Consider the following 15,092-nt stretch of genomic DNA (forward strand, 5'->3'; position numbering starts at 1 on the left):
CTCTTGCCCCACTGGTTGCCAGCGCAGGGGCTTGAGTGTTGGCCTTTGGACAAACGTCTGCCCCTCCCCGCCAAGTTGTCTGCATCTCAAATAAAGCAAACTTTCCTTTCCACCAACCTAGCCTGTTTATTGGCATTTGAGCAGTGAGCAGTCAAACCCCGCACTCCTTTTGGCGACACTTTTACAATAAACCAGTGATCCTTGAGCATAACAGCAATAATAATAACTAATGCTGTATTACTATACCAACAAAGTATTTTCCTATACTTTATACTGTGTATGTGGTTCTCACTGTACAATAAAAGAAAAAGTCAAAAATACTTAGGCATTTATAAATCAAAAGGGCTACGGCTATATTTCAGTGGGTCAAAAAGATGAGTAACTGATTACGTGGCCTCACTTTTGGTTTGAGCTAGTCTGAAATACAACCCATAAAGAACTCGACAATTAGAACTCTAAGGGTATATTCTAGCCCTGTATCTTAGCAATTGATCCTGCAGCAATTTTCATCTCAGTTAAGTTATGGAGCATGCACTAAGTCTTTCGTCAGACCAGGATCACAAGTACATTAAAGATTAAATCTAGTATACAAAGGCTCCCACCTAGGGGAGCCTGACACAGGACACACTTTTAGAAGTGCATCTTGGCAGGGAATCAAGGGAAAAATCAAACACATTAGCCTTTTGTAAATTAACTGTGTTGGGATGGAAGTCACACTTCTGTAAGGAAGACACTAAAATTTAGAGGTTGTTCATTTTCTCTTACATCAAGGCAATGTGTTTACCATAAAGGGACAGGCATTTTTATACATATATTTCATTAAAGAGGTAGTGGTTAAAACGAGAAATTTAATAGCGTGGTAGTGCATCCTCTCCTGCAATCGCCTAAAACATGTCCTCCAATACAGTCCTATGTCACAAGGTTACATTCTCAGTGGCAACTCATGGGAGGTTGAGGTCAAACTATTTATTTACTTATTTTTTCTGGCTACAGGTTTATTCAACACAAAACAATCCCTTTCAACTTTACTGAGGTGGCTGAGCATGTCCACAACCAAATCCGCCTCTAAACTGGAATTCAGTTGCTGCCCCAGCCCCAGCCTTGGCTTTCTTGTCGGCATAAGGGGGCATGGTCCTTTGTAGGTGTCTCTGTCAACTTCCCCTTGTGTGGGTCTTGCAGGATGCTCTCCCTCTAGACCTTTGGGCCATGGCCAGCCAGTCTCAGGACGGCTGTGGCACAGGGTGGCAGGCATGATCTCAAGGGGCAGGTGGAGGTAATTGCGGAGATACTGGATGCCCTCGTTGGTGAGGTGCCAGCAGAAGTGTCTCCAGGCAAACTGTTCCTTCACGTGGCCTCATGATTTAAAAGACTGCATGGCTTTCATGACATGAAGATTGGGCACGTTCTCGTCTGCCAGTTCAGGATGCTTAGGCATGTGGATATCTGTCTTGGTCATCATCACCCCCTCCTTAAAAAGAAGTTCATAAATGGCAATCTGGTTCTTCTTGGGCACCAACATTGTGATGGCTGCTGCATCCAGGGCCAGAGCTTGAAAGGACTAGGTCAAACTCATGATCTCCAGATTGTGCATCAGAAGGTTGCATCATTCTAGCCTTAGTTACTTAAGTGGAAATCGATTATGTGTGTTCTCTGGCCTAGGTCATTTGGAAGTTGGGACTCCAAATGAGTTGCTTTACATTATAAAATAATGTAAAAATGTCTGAGAATATGAGAGGAAGAGGAGAAAAGGTCATGGAGGGGAGAGAGGAAAGAGGTGGGGAAGAAGGAGCAAAAAGATGACAATGGAGAAATAAGATGAAGCTGGGGTGTAAGAATAATCATTGTATCCTAACCACTCAGACATGGCTTTGTTCCATAAAATGTGTATATGATTTAAAGCTCTCTATGTCTGTCTTCTCCATGAATCTGTCACAATATTTAAGAGTTCTGCTTCCTTAATTCTTTTAGATGGGGCTGAGAAAGACCCTGTTAAAACAGGAACACAGATCTCTCAGAAAGGATACATGAAGCAGTTATCAACTGCCAAGAGTGCAGCACAAACGTGATAAGATTCGAAAGGCACTCAGCCAAGATGGCCCTGAAAACACAGGAAGCAACTAGCTCAAGTGGCTTTGTTTTTCTTTTTTAATACTAATACAGGGTAGACTGAAGATGCATTTAGGCTGGTAACAGTGTTTCTTGAACTTGGAAGTGTGGGCCTCTATACTCCTCAGCTGGGGATTTAGCATAGTGTGATTCTGATTTGGGGAGTCCAGGGTGAGGCCTGAGATTCTAAATTTCTATCAAACACCAGGTGATGAGGAAGTTGTGAAGCTCTGATAGAGAACATGCAACTTGGAGAGGGAACCATTTTTAAATCAAGCTGAGGTGTCACAGAGAAGATCTCTGAATAGATAAGAAGCCATGTAATAAACGGAGAAGGCAATGGCAACCCATTCCAGTACTCTTGTCTGGAAAATCCCATGGACGGAGGAGCCTGGTAGGCTGCAGTCCATTGGGTCGTGAAGAGTTGGACACGACTCAGCGACTTCACTTTCACTTTTCACTTTCATGCATTGGAGAAGGAAATGGCAACCCACTCCAGTGTTCTTGCCTGGAAAATCCCAGGGATGGGGGAGGCTGGTGGGCTGCCGTCTATGGGGTTGCACAGAGTCAGACACGACTGAAGTGACTTAGCAGCAGCAGCAGCATGTAATAAACTGAGAACTGGGAAAAAGTAACTCAAAGAAAATGAGGAAGTGCTGAGAAAAACTGATGTCTTAAGACGACTGCTTCTTAAGCATTCATGTTTATCCACCAATGTCTTTTTTGTCCATGCTTCAGTACACACACTAAAGATACTATGGTCCTCAAAAGACCATCTTTGATCACAAGAGGTGCATTCTAGCTAAACGCCAGTGGAGAGCTAATTCAGTTCTCAAACCTTCAAATAAGAAATCACAAGTTAAGATTTAACACAGCGGTTCTCAACTTACGGTCCCATATAAGCAACATCAGCATCTCACAGGAATTTGTCAGTGATGCAACTTTTTCTGGCTTTATCCCATATCTACTGGATCTGAAAATCTTGGGTTGGGACCCAGGGATAGGCACATTAAAAGACTTTCAGGTGATTCCAAGGCACGCTAAAGTTTGTGAAATATTAACCTAAAGGAAGGGTAGGAGTTAATGTGCAAAAGACCAGGTGGAGGGGAGGGAAGGTTAGAAAGAAAGAGGTGAGAAGATGTTACACAGCAAGAGGACTCGGATCAGGAAACAGCAGCCCAAAGGCTGATTTTGTTCTTATCTTCCTTAGGCAGCAGAAAAGTCAACTTTACTTTGAGAAGGAGAAGCAGGTCTTCTTCATGCATTTTCATCATCAGCCTGGTCCCTAAATGCCTTTGGTTTTGCACCTTTGGCTAAATCATCACAGGAGAAACAGTTGAGAAATGGTACTCAACTCTTTAGGGAAGTAGTTCTCAGTGTGCTCACATATTAGAAGTACCCTAGGAGCTCTAAACATATGCAGGGGGTGAACAAAGAACAATTAAACTGGATATCTTGGCCTGGGTCCAGGCATCAGGTTTTTCTAAAGCTCCTCAGATGGTTCTAATGAGCAGCAAGGGTTGATTGAAGCACCGTTTAGTTTGAAAAATAAGAGTCAGCAAAGTTATGCTTCTGGTAGAATATCTTTGCTGTTGCTTAAGGCAAGAAACAAAAGAAGTGGGTGGCTGACAATGAGATAGCTAGATAGCTTCACTGACTCAATGGACATGAATTTGACCAAACTCTAGAAGGACAGAGGAGCCTGGCAGGCTGCAGTCCATGGGGTCACAAAGAGTAGGACACAACTGAGCAACTGAATAACAACAGAAAGGCAAGAAAGAATACAGGAGTGTCCGTTTTGGCTTTCTTGTTCAGGTCCCTTCTTTTCATATGGGGAAAGTTTTCTGTTAAACTGTAGGTATATCTTCATATATCTTCATGAGCGAAATGAATTATGGATCCCACCATACAACTGTAGTAAAAACCATATGCTTCCATGGAAGACAGCCTAGTTTAGAGAACATCCTTCCTTCTAGGTCATCTGCTTCTGATTATACAGGGGCCCTGTGCTTTCATTTCATTTGAGATAGGTCACAAGCCCAAATTGTAGATAACTGATAGCAATAGGAAATAATAATCTAGTCCAAAGACATGTGAATATATGGAAGTTTTATCTGCTAGAATTTTCATTGACTGCCCTTCCCCATAGTCAATTTTGCATCCATATGCAAGTGTTTCAGTATTCCTGACCTATAAATGCGTCTGTTTTTTGGTTCTCCTCTGAACTGGTTGTAACATCACCCAGGGTCCTCTGTTATATACTTAAATAAAAATTTCAATGGGCTCATTTTAAATCTGTATGAGAATCATGATTTCACCGTTATTGAAGGATTATATTTAAACACGACTGTCTCTAAATTAGGGGTGAAAACCTTTGAGAGACATGGGCTCATGAGGAGTCTCTATGGGGTCTAATGGAAAGCCTCAGGGGGTATTTATAACCAAGGGGCCAGTGTCTATTCCTTTCTTTCCCTTACTCTGCAAAACTAAGCTCTTATAACAATACAATTCTAACCCCCTGCCTCTGGATTTCTCATTAGAATATCAGTTGATACAATTTTCTCATTAACCCATTCTACACTTCAACATTTCAAGGCCTTGTGGTAACAGCATGGTTTCATTATGGGAGACAGAATATTCTTCCTGAATTTTTTTGCTAATAGAGAAAGAAAAACAAAAAGGAAAACTTCAGCTTTCTTGTCTCCTTGCTAACCAAAGGTAGTGAGGTGGGCCTAATCAATAGTTGCCAAAATCAACGTGGGCCTTTTAAGTTCCTATAACTAGTATCAATCAGTGCATTTCAGTTTCCCACAAAGAAGCAATTTCCAACCTTATTCTTATTTTTTTTACTCAAAAAAAGGAAAAAAGACAATTAATAAATTCCAAAGCACAATAAGTGTTATGAGTTTCCCTGAAACAACAGACACAAGCACCAGAGAACAATACCCAATTTCAGCAAATATCTCCCCTCTGTTTGGAAAACTACCAACTGCTATTACAAAACCAATTAAACGGCCAGTTATGACACTAAATGGGCCTCCTACAATTCCAAAGTCAAAGGGTCAGATCAGGGGATGTAAAACAAGTTCAAGTTACATTTGGATATTGAATAAAACTTATTTTCAGAAGAGTTAGTTACCTCTGTTAAAAAAAAATGAATTATTCAAGTTTAAAAAGCAAATGTGGTTTTATGATTGGAGGTTCAAGTACATTCAGCAAGTTGAAAGTAATACAATGCACAGTTTGTGTTTAGACTGTCATAAAATAGATACATTTTTCTGGGTTTCACTGAGTTCATGCCAAAAATCCTGAGCTGAATGTTTTCTGCTGGATTGAAAAAATAGAACAAAATAGAAATCATTTTGTTTGGTAAAAAAAAAATTAGTAAGTAGGCACATTGTTTTCCTTACATAAGGTTTTCAAGGGTGAGTAATAACAATGTTCAAGCATTTCTAATTCACAGATTTGTTTGTTGCACATAATTTCTGGGTACAACTCTGGCCACACGCAAACAATCCTTTCTGATGTCACTTGGGCTTCCTTGCAAAAAGCAATTTCCAGCAGCCTCTGCCTCCACTGAGAAACTCCATGTTCCATGACATGGTTTTATTTTTTGAAGACCAGTTCTTGTAATTTCATGCAGTAATTTAGGTGACTGTCAAGCATGGTGTATTCAAACTAAATGCTTTCTTTTGAAAAGTAACACTTTGCTGTACTGAATTTTTCAATTTTTAGCCAGAAAAAAAGTGAGTTTTAATAGCACTGCCTTTAACTTGTATTTTAGATTTTGTTTTTCCTCTTGAACAACAGACTAGTATTTTTCTTTCTTCTAGTGTGTTATTATACCTATCACACTTTTCTTTGGTCATTTCATCACGGTGAGATATATCAGAGCTTCCTTCTTTCCCCATCCCCTCTCTTTTTTTCTGTTTTTTTAAAACCATTTTTAACTTTTCATTTCATTGTTGTGGAGACAAAGGGCTCAGAGGGTTACCCAGTGACCCTGGAGCCAGGATGGAAACAATGCCCCATACCTGGCACTACCGCTGTCTAGCTCAGGGGTCCTAAAGCAATATCAGATGGCCAAATACCCTTCCCTGTAACCTCACCTGGCCTCCCCAAGCATTTCCTAGGCTCCAAAATCACTGTGGACAGTGATTGTAGCCATGAAATTAAAAGACGGATAAAATGTGAATAATAATAATAATATCCATCTAATAGGATTATCACCTAACAGGAGTATGTCAAGGCTGTACATTGTCACCCTGCTTATTTAACTTACATGCAGAGTACATCATGAGAAATGCTGGGCTGGATGAAGCACAACCTGGTATCAAGATTGCCGGGAGAAATATCAATAACCTCAGATATGCAGATGACACCACCCTTATGGCAAAAAGCGAAGAAGAACTAAAAAGACTCTTGATGAAAGTGAAAGAGGAGAGTGAAAAAGCTGGCTTAAAGCTCAACGTTCAGAACACTAAGATCATGGCATCTGGTCCCATCACTTCATGGCAAATAGACGGGGGAAACAGTGGAAACAGTGACAGACTTTATTTTGGGGGCTCCAAAATCACTGCAGATGATGACTGCAATCATGAAAGTAAAAGACATTTACTACTTGGAAGAAAAGTTATGACCAACCTAGACAGCGTATTAACTCTGTCCATGGGTTTTCCCAGGCAAGAATACTGGAGTGGGTTGCCATTTCCTTCTCCAGAATCATACAGGTACTTCCTTTAAAGGTCTGCCCTTAGTTTAACCTGAAGTCAATTGAAAAGTCCAGACTAAAATGGTTTCCATTCAAAATATGCTCAAAAATAGCTAGGGTGTTATACCCTAGTACAGAGGCAGCTGGGCTGTATCATTTCTGATCCCCTATCTAGCATAGGATTTATGTGACAGTGGCCTGAGTTCTTGAGAAAGAATTCACAAATAGCCAACTGCCCATTCACCTAGAAAAGGAAAAGGTGCCTGCTGAAAAGCATACCAGTGATTTGAAAATTTAAATTTGAACAACTATCTCTTCACCAGCCACTACATGAATATTCTCAATGCATACTGGGAAAAAGACATACAGATCCAATAGAAAGTAAAAAAAAAAAAAAAAAAAATATATATATATATATATATATATATATAAACTGTTCACTAATAATCAAGTGAACAGTCACTGACTCTCCATTCACTGGCAGGTTTAATGCAAGCTGCTTTAAATACATTCACCAATTTGGGCTACCTTAACTTGACAGTAAGTGAACTGGGCCCCAAAGAGTGACTCTAATATGTTTTGACACATGTAGTGCCAAGAGCTTTTCATTTATTCACTCACTTAGTCATCACAGCCGTCCTCAGTTTATAGAGCTCTGCACTCAACTCCAAGAAGTCACTGAGCTAGAAGCTGGCAGAGTCTGGATTTTAGTCTCCGCGACTCCGCTGCTTATGGTACCCATAACCAGAGCAGGCTCTTAGCCGCAGCCTTTGGGATGCAGAGGACAAGATGCAGCCTCTGTTCATGAAGACTCAGTTCATCTCCAAGTCTCAGCTCTTCATCAGCAAAATGAGAGGAGCACGGTGGAGTATCTCAAGGGGCTTTTGCGCTGCTAACGTTCTTTGACTGCTGGAAATCAGAACCACTGACCAGAGCCCTCCCCACGAGAAACAGTGAAGAATCAGTGCTGTTGACTACCTCCAATGACCACTTCCCTGTAGATTTCCAGCACAACCTTTCTCCAGGATTGCCCCTTCATTTCTAACCATCTTATAAGCACAGGGCTCCTTCATGTGGCTTGGGTGTTTCCAAGACCTCTGTTTCACAAATAAAGTAACATTCTTTAAAAAGTGCAAAATGTATCAAGCAACCAAGGTGGGCTTTAGAATTCCAATTAAGCAGTGCCTGCTGCTATCCAAATACTCTATAGCATAGAAGAGGTAAAAAAGAGATTCCAAATGAGTTGATGAAGAGCTGTGACCACAAATGGATCATTTACACTGTCGGCTTTGTCAGCTCCATCTGGCTCCAGCCTAGCATAGACCAGTGCCAATACTGTTCATCTGGAACCTGCTGCAGGGCACACTCATTCATTTCCACACATACCTTAAGTGAGTCTTGTAAAGTACTTTTGCAAAACCCATGGGGATTTCACTCTTCCCCTTGGATTACCACATTTCCATATCCTTTGTTTTCTGCTCTCTCAGCACCTGTGTGCAAGATCTGGACTCTCCTTACCCCTCAACGACCCTTTTGTCATATTCCTTTCCTTCTGATCCTCTCTAAGCTCTTAGAGTAGCAACAAAACACTCAATGTACAACACAGATTTCCTTCAAATAAAATAGGAGGATGCAAGGAATGATAGCAAACATCTCTAGTCTTAGAGTATATCAAGGGGTTAACTAGGAGTTCACAGCTTCAAGTTAGGCTGCACGAATTTTTTGTTTATACTTTGTCTTCACGGATTCATATTAGTGGTTCCAACTTCAAAAGCTGGAATGCTTTTGGAAAAATCTGGATTTATGGTTCTTCCTGGAAAATGAGAGGACTTCGCCAATGGGTCCCTTTGTCCAAGGGTGAATAGGAGTTTCATTTCTAACAAGGATGTGAACCCTCCAGTTGCCCTTGTTTATACTAGTTCCCATTGTTTTCATTCTCTGTCTGCTTTTCTTGGCAGTATTATCTATTTAGATTCTAGGCCTTTAGGTTTTTGAATTTTTGCATAAAGCCTACTTTCTCAACCTGATCACCTGTTTGTTGGTCCTCTACACTCTAGGTTTAAGCATGCTTCTCTCCAACCTCCAATGACCCTAAAAGACACAATACAAATGGATTGAGTAGAGAGAGCTAGCTAAGAAACAGGAAAGTGCAACGATAGAGAAAGAGAATAAGCTGGCAAGGAAATACTGTGTTAAATAATGGTTTAATAAAGTTAAGTAAATAAAAGTGGTTAAATAATGGGCTTTGAATCAGGCCACCATGTCACTCACTGCATGTGCCTGAATACTGTATTTTCTGGGCCTGGGTAGCCTCAACTGGAAAAATATATGATGCAAATGTGCATTACTTCACTTTTAGGGATAGACTATAAGGATTAAATAAAAGGTTTTGCACAATATTCAATACATGGATGGCTCAATCACCAGAAACTAAAAAATGCAGAAGAGCAAGAAGGTAGCTGGATAATAGTCCCTGTGATTTCCTATGGGAAGTCACTCAATTACAAAAAAGAAGGGGGGAAGGAATGAAATTTTTGTACAGCTATAAACTTTTCAATATGGAAATCCCTTATATGGGTCAATGAATGACACTTAAAAGTTCACAGGACTGTGATGGGCTCTATGGAAGAGGCTACAGGTTGACATGTGAAATCCAGTTAATACTAACATGAATGGTTTTGCAAAAGCATTGATTACCTTAGTTAATTATTAGTGATGAAATTGGTTTCCTACCACTAGGTTTTTATCTAGGCTTACTTGGATTTGAATAAATAAGCTCATGGAATAGATGTGAGAAAACTATACTCATAACTTTATTTTTTTAAGTGAAGTATAGTAGATTTATAATCCTTGTGTTAAGTCTCAGGTGTACCACAAAGTGATTCAGTTATATATATGTGTGTGTTTGTGTATATGTATGTATGAATATATATATATATATATATATATATATATATATATATATATATATATATATATATTCTTTTCCAGATTCCTTTCTGTTATAGGTTATTACAAAATACTGAATGTCATTCCCTGTGCTATACAATAGGTCCTTGCTGTTTATCTATTTTATATATAGTAGTGTGTATATGTTGCTAACTCTTCATTTATCCCTCCCCTCCTTTCCAATTTGGTAACCAAAAGTTTGTTTCCTACATTTGTGTTCATTGCTCAATTCTTATTCTTGTGGGGGAAGGAGAAAGGAGTGGAAGCTAAATTAGAGCAAACAGAGCTTTACTCTCTAGATACTAGCATCCATGTGAGGTATTGAGCTTCCTAAATTTTTTGACAAGCAGTAAGCAAATTTTAATGGCCATTCATAGGGATTTGCTTTGCTAGTTTAAATACTAGGTTACTCTTGATTCTTAATCTCACGTGGTCAAGATATCCTCAGAAAATGCCTTTATGGATAAGACTGAAGATAAAATAAACACCGTGAGGATGATATATTAATAACGAAATGGACATGGCCTCTTAAGAACACACTCTTGATAGCAGAGAGCCCTCCATAAACAAAACCGTATAGGCCCCTCACCCAACCTGCCCCTACCTCAAAGGCCTCCCTCATTTAGGACTTCCAAAAAAGAATCTGATAACTAATGAAGGAGTGACTTGCATTACTTGGTAGCCAGAACCTTAATGTAAGACATGGGAAATGGGGGAAATAATTTCATGTACAATCCACCTCCACACTTCCAAGCCTTTGCTTATGCAGATGCTCTGAAATGACACCCTCATCTTTTCTGGCAAAATCTACTGTTGAAATCTAGTTATCTAGTTAAGGCTTCTCAAATTCCTTGAGAAATGTAATCACTCCATCTTAGATTCTCTCAGCAACTTTCAGCAGTCTTCACCAGAAATTTATCAAAGTACTACCTATGTATTGAATTGTCTCTAAACTAGGTGATAAATTCTTCAAGGATAAGTGTCACCCTTCCTCAACTTTGCATTTCCAGAGCCTAGAATATTCCTTAGGACACAGTAGGTGCTCAGCAAATGGTTCCTGGGACCTTTCTTTAGGAACTTGATGTCTTTTATTGAGTGTGTGTGTGTGTGTATAGAAAGTCTACAGTCTCACAGACAAAACCACCATCATATTACATCAAGTGGGTCACCTCACTATAAAAACTCTCCAAACTTCTAACTAGAGAAAACCACAGAGGCACTCCAGTTACCAGCAAACATTTTTCTCTGATACTGAAGTGATAAAATGGTGAGCAGGTAAGCTTTTCCACCTGTTTAAAAGTGTTCCTTTAAACAAACTTCAAACAGAAATAATTTTTATTCTTTCATTTATCCACTCAAAAAATATGTATTTACTGTATACCTACCATGTATCCGTCAGTGATCTAGGGACTAGACTAAATAGGACAGTTCTTTTTTCATGGTGATTTCCCTCTAAACAGATGAAACCATAAATTAATGAATAAAACATAGAATTTCCTAGAGTAGTAAGTGTGATCTGATGTTTGAGCTTATCCCTGGAGAGTAACAAGGAGGCAGGCATGCAAGATCTGGGAAAATATTGTTCTAGGCAGAGGAACCAGCCAGGCAGGGATCGTGGAAGCAGATAAACATGGCACACTGGAGGAAAAGAGAAGAGGTCAGTACACAGAATGAGGGGCAGAAAGGATGAGGCAGGAACACCCGTATTAGGCCTGGGGCCTGGAGAGGGATGCACATTTTTTGTGTTAATGGAGCAATTTACCCAGGGGAGCGGCATGGTTTGATCTGCAGTTTTATGAGATGACTTGCACAGCTCTGTAGAGAAACAGACTGTAGGGAAACAAGAGTGTAAACTCAGAAACCCCACAGGGGAAATCTGTGGTAAGTCATTTGGCGACGATATTTTATAGCTGGTTGGTGTGCTTTGTGGAATCCAGATAGAAGCTGGGTTAATTCTTAAAAAAAAAAATTAAGCTCTCATCAACATTGTCTGTAAGGGAGAAACCAAGCTATTACTGCTAGAAATTTCACCCAACTAACTTCTCTCCATCATCTTTTGTATTTGAAAATTCATGGTTTAAACATGAATGAGTATATAACTTGTTTTTAGACCATCTGTGGTTCTGTTCTTTGAAAATATTGAAACAATCAAACAGTGTTGCCAAAGCATGCAGTTTAAATGGAGACATTTCTGAGCACCCTTTTATAAAATATCAGCCTTAATTTAAAGTCATACTTGAATAGTCAAGGTAATACGTTGATTTCTTATTTTCTACATGAAGAATCTGACAAATGAGAAGAAAGTGGGTAGACTATTTACTCCAGGAGCTGAAAAGGCAGTGGCCCCTCTGAGAGTTAAATGAATATCACAGGATAGAGACTAGTGGAGATAGAATTTAAAACCAAATGTAATTCCCGAGTCTAAGTGCTTAATGTCTACATTATGGTACCTCTTCCATTTCAAAAAAAGCCTTGGACATTTTTCTAGTGCGGCCCCTTCTTTAACTGGTGAGAAACTGAGATTCAAAGACAGCAGGCTTCCTGCAGAAGAAAAATGAGGTCTTTTGCTCCTCATTGACTAGTTCCAGTAAGCACGGATGCCTTATGAAGACCAAACTTATTACTTCCTCACCATGAAAAATTTTGCTGAGGAAGGTGGAGGTAGGCTACTTCCTTGGAATAATTAACAGAATATTTGTTCTTCCCTCAAAATTGATCCAGGAAAGGATCACATGAAATTGTCTTATCTGTTTATCATCTGTAGAATGCTTACAGTTTTGAAGGTAACCCACTAATAGCAATGATTAGAGAAGTAACAACTACATTATTTCCATGTGCTGAGCTAGGCTTGGTGCCTTTTATACATGACTTCAATCTAATCCTCACAACCGTCTCATGAGGAAAGTACTCTTATTATCCCAATTTTACAAAACACCAAAGCTCATAGAGGTTAAACAACTACCCCAGAGTCACAGAGTACATGACATCATTAGAGTTAGAATCTGAGCAGTGTGACTCCAGAGCAGAGCTCAGCTAACTAAGCCTATTAACCACATCCAACCTACTGCTGCTGCTGCTAAGTCGCTTCAGTCGTGTCCGACTCTGTGCGACCCCATAGACAGCAGCCCACCAGGCTCCTCCGTTCCTGGGATTCTCCAGGCAAGGATACTGGAGTGGGTTGCCATTTTCTCCTCCAGTGCATGAAAGTGAAAAGTGAAAGTGAAGTCACTCAGTCGTGTCCGATTCTTCGCGACCCCATGGACTGCAGCCTACCAGGCTCCTCCGTCCATGGGGTTTCCCAGGCAAGAGTACTGGAGTGGGGTGCCATTGCCTTCTCCGATCTAGCCTACTACCTACCTACAAATCAGTAGTACAGTTTGGGACACAGCTGAGCTCACCTCTTTCTTTACTCTCATGGCTGCTTTTTGAGCTACAGTGGCTTAGTTGAGGAATTGCAACAGAGATCATATTGCTGCCAAGGCCAAGAAATTTACTATCTTGCCTTTCACAGAACACATCTGCTACACTAGAGTGTGTACTCTGAACATTCTTTAAGAAATGTTCATTGGCTGCTTACAGTGTTGGGGCACAGTTCTGGGTGCTTTGGAAGTTCAGTAAACAGATGGAGAAAGCTCCCTGCCTTTGGGAAGTGATACCCTAAGACCTGCTACCTCTTGATCAGATCTGCCTACAGAATTTGTGGAGCGCAGTACAAAATGAAAATGGAGATCTTAAAGAAAAAAAAAAAGACAAACAACATATTTATAGGTTCCAAATGGCAACAGCAGAGCCTTAAAGCAACCATGGTGCCCGGTGAGATGAAGATGGCCCTGCTCCTTATACAGCCTTGATAATATCATCTGTGAAACCACTGTGCCCAAGAGAGCATGGCATGGTGATCTCCCTGATTAAGGAAGGGCCGTGATTCTTTCCCACACCTTCAGTCCTGGGTGAGCTACTGGGATGGGGGAGAAGGCCATCTATAGGGTCACATCCATAAGGGGTCACAATATCAAAGCCATGTTCCTTATATTCAGCAGTGCTAACTCACTGATCATCTTCCTTTTTAAAACTTATGTAGCCATCATTTGTTAGATTACATAAATGATGAACAATTTTGGTTTCACGTTCTGATCCAATCAATTATAATAGGGTAAGGAAACAACTAAATTTCCAGTTTCCATAATTGTCTATTTCATGATGAACCTGAAGTGAACACTTCTAAAGCATTTTCTGAGAGGCCTTTAACCCATTGCCCAAGAAATCTTTATGGGGGTCTCTCAAAAGGCTGGGGGCACTTCAGTCTAGTCTGAATGGTCAGCAAAATTCATAGAACAGTTTTAAAGCCCTCCCTCTAGAGTCTAATGCCTGCACCTGAATCCTTACATTGTAACACTGACCTTGGGCAAGGTCCTTAACTTCTCTGTGTCTCAGTTTCCTCAGCTGTAAAGTGGGATTCGAAATACAACTGACTCATAGGGATGCCTTAAAGGATTAAATGAACTTAAATGTGTAAAATTCTTACAATAACATCTGGCAAATGCTGAATACTACCTCAGTATTCATCATCACCACCATCCTCACCCTCCTCCTCCTCATCATTTCCTGCCACTGGAACTAAAAGCAAGATATTATAAACTAAAATATCTACCTGGTCTGCATACATCAATAAGGTATGAATGTAAATAAATGAAGTTGGTACTTTAAAAATAGAGTGGCAGGCAATGCTTGTAATGAAGAAGGCATATCTTCTTCTGCAGGATCATCAACCAATCAGCTTTATAGCCAGTGAGACCAACTCTCTTTTTTCCTGGAAAGCCAGACATCTAGATATTTGCAAGAAATCTCCCAAGTTTTCAATGTTGACAATGAATTCAATTTCATTCAAATACCCTAAGCATGTCAAACAACATCTAACCTCATCCTCTAGTCAAACATTTTGCAAGCTTTGCTGTGTAACATCCATCAGATTCTCAAAGGGGTGTGAGCTCCAGAAAAGAGGGAGAACTCCAACTCTAGAGCATCAGTGGACCATCAACATTTCTCAGCCTGGGGAAAACTGTTCTAATTCAGAAGACCTTCTGAGATGGTGTGGAGCTCTGCATCCAGAAGGACACCAGGGCAATGGGGGAAACAGGTGAGAAGAGCAATACAACTTGTTCTCTTTAATACAGTCATTTCTACTGCAAACATCAGAACCCTCTCAAACTAGCTCTTAGCACCAGGGAGCTTCCTTTCTACTACACATTCTGTTTTCTCTGCCTGATTTCATACCCATAATCTTTTCCTATTTCAGTATCAAAAGTCAACTGAGGAAAGAGTTATA

The 15,092-nt window shown here is 40.1% G+C and overlaps 1 protein-coding gene and 1 pseudogene across 8 annotated transcripts in view; both read right to left on the reverse strand.

The window, feature by feature from the left end:
* GRM7 (glutamate metabotropic receptor 7) overlaps positions 1-15,092 on the reverse strand; it is an 896,695-nt gene that overhangs the window by 485,604 nt on the left and 395,999 nt on the right. The gene's annotated exons all lie outside the window — the stretch shown is intronic.
* Positions 988-1,519, reverse strand: LOC145520207 (small ribosomal subunit protein eS10 pseudogene; annotated as a pseudogene).

Source organism: Giraffa tippelskirchi, chromosome 9 (genome assembly GCF_054371585.1).
Source record: "Giraffa tippelskirchi isolate mGirTip1 chromosome 9, T2T-mGirTip1v1.2.pri, whole genome shotgun sequence".
Lineage (NCBI taxonomy): Eukaryota > Metazoa > Chordata > Mammalia > Artiodactyla > Giraffidae > Giraffa > Giraffa tippelskirchi.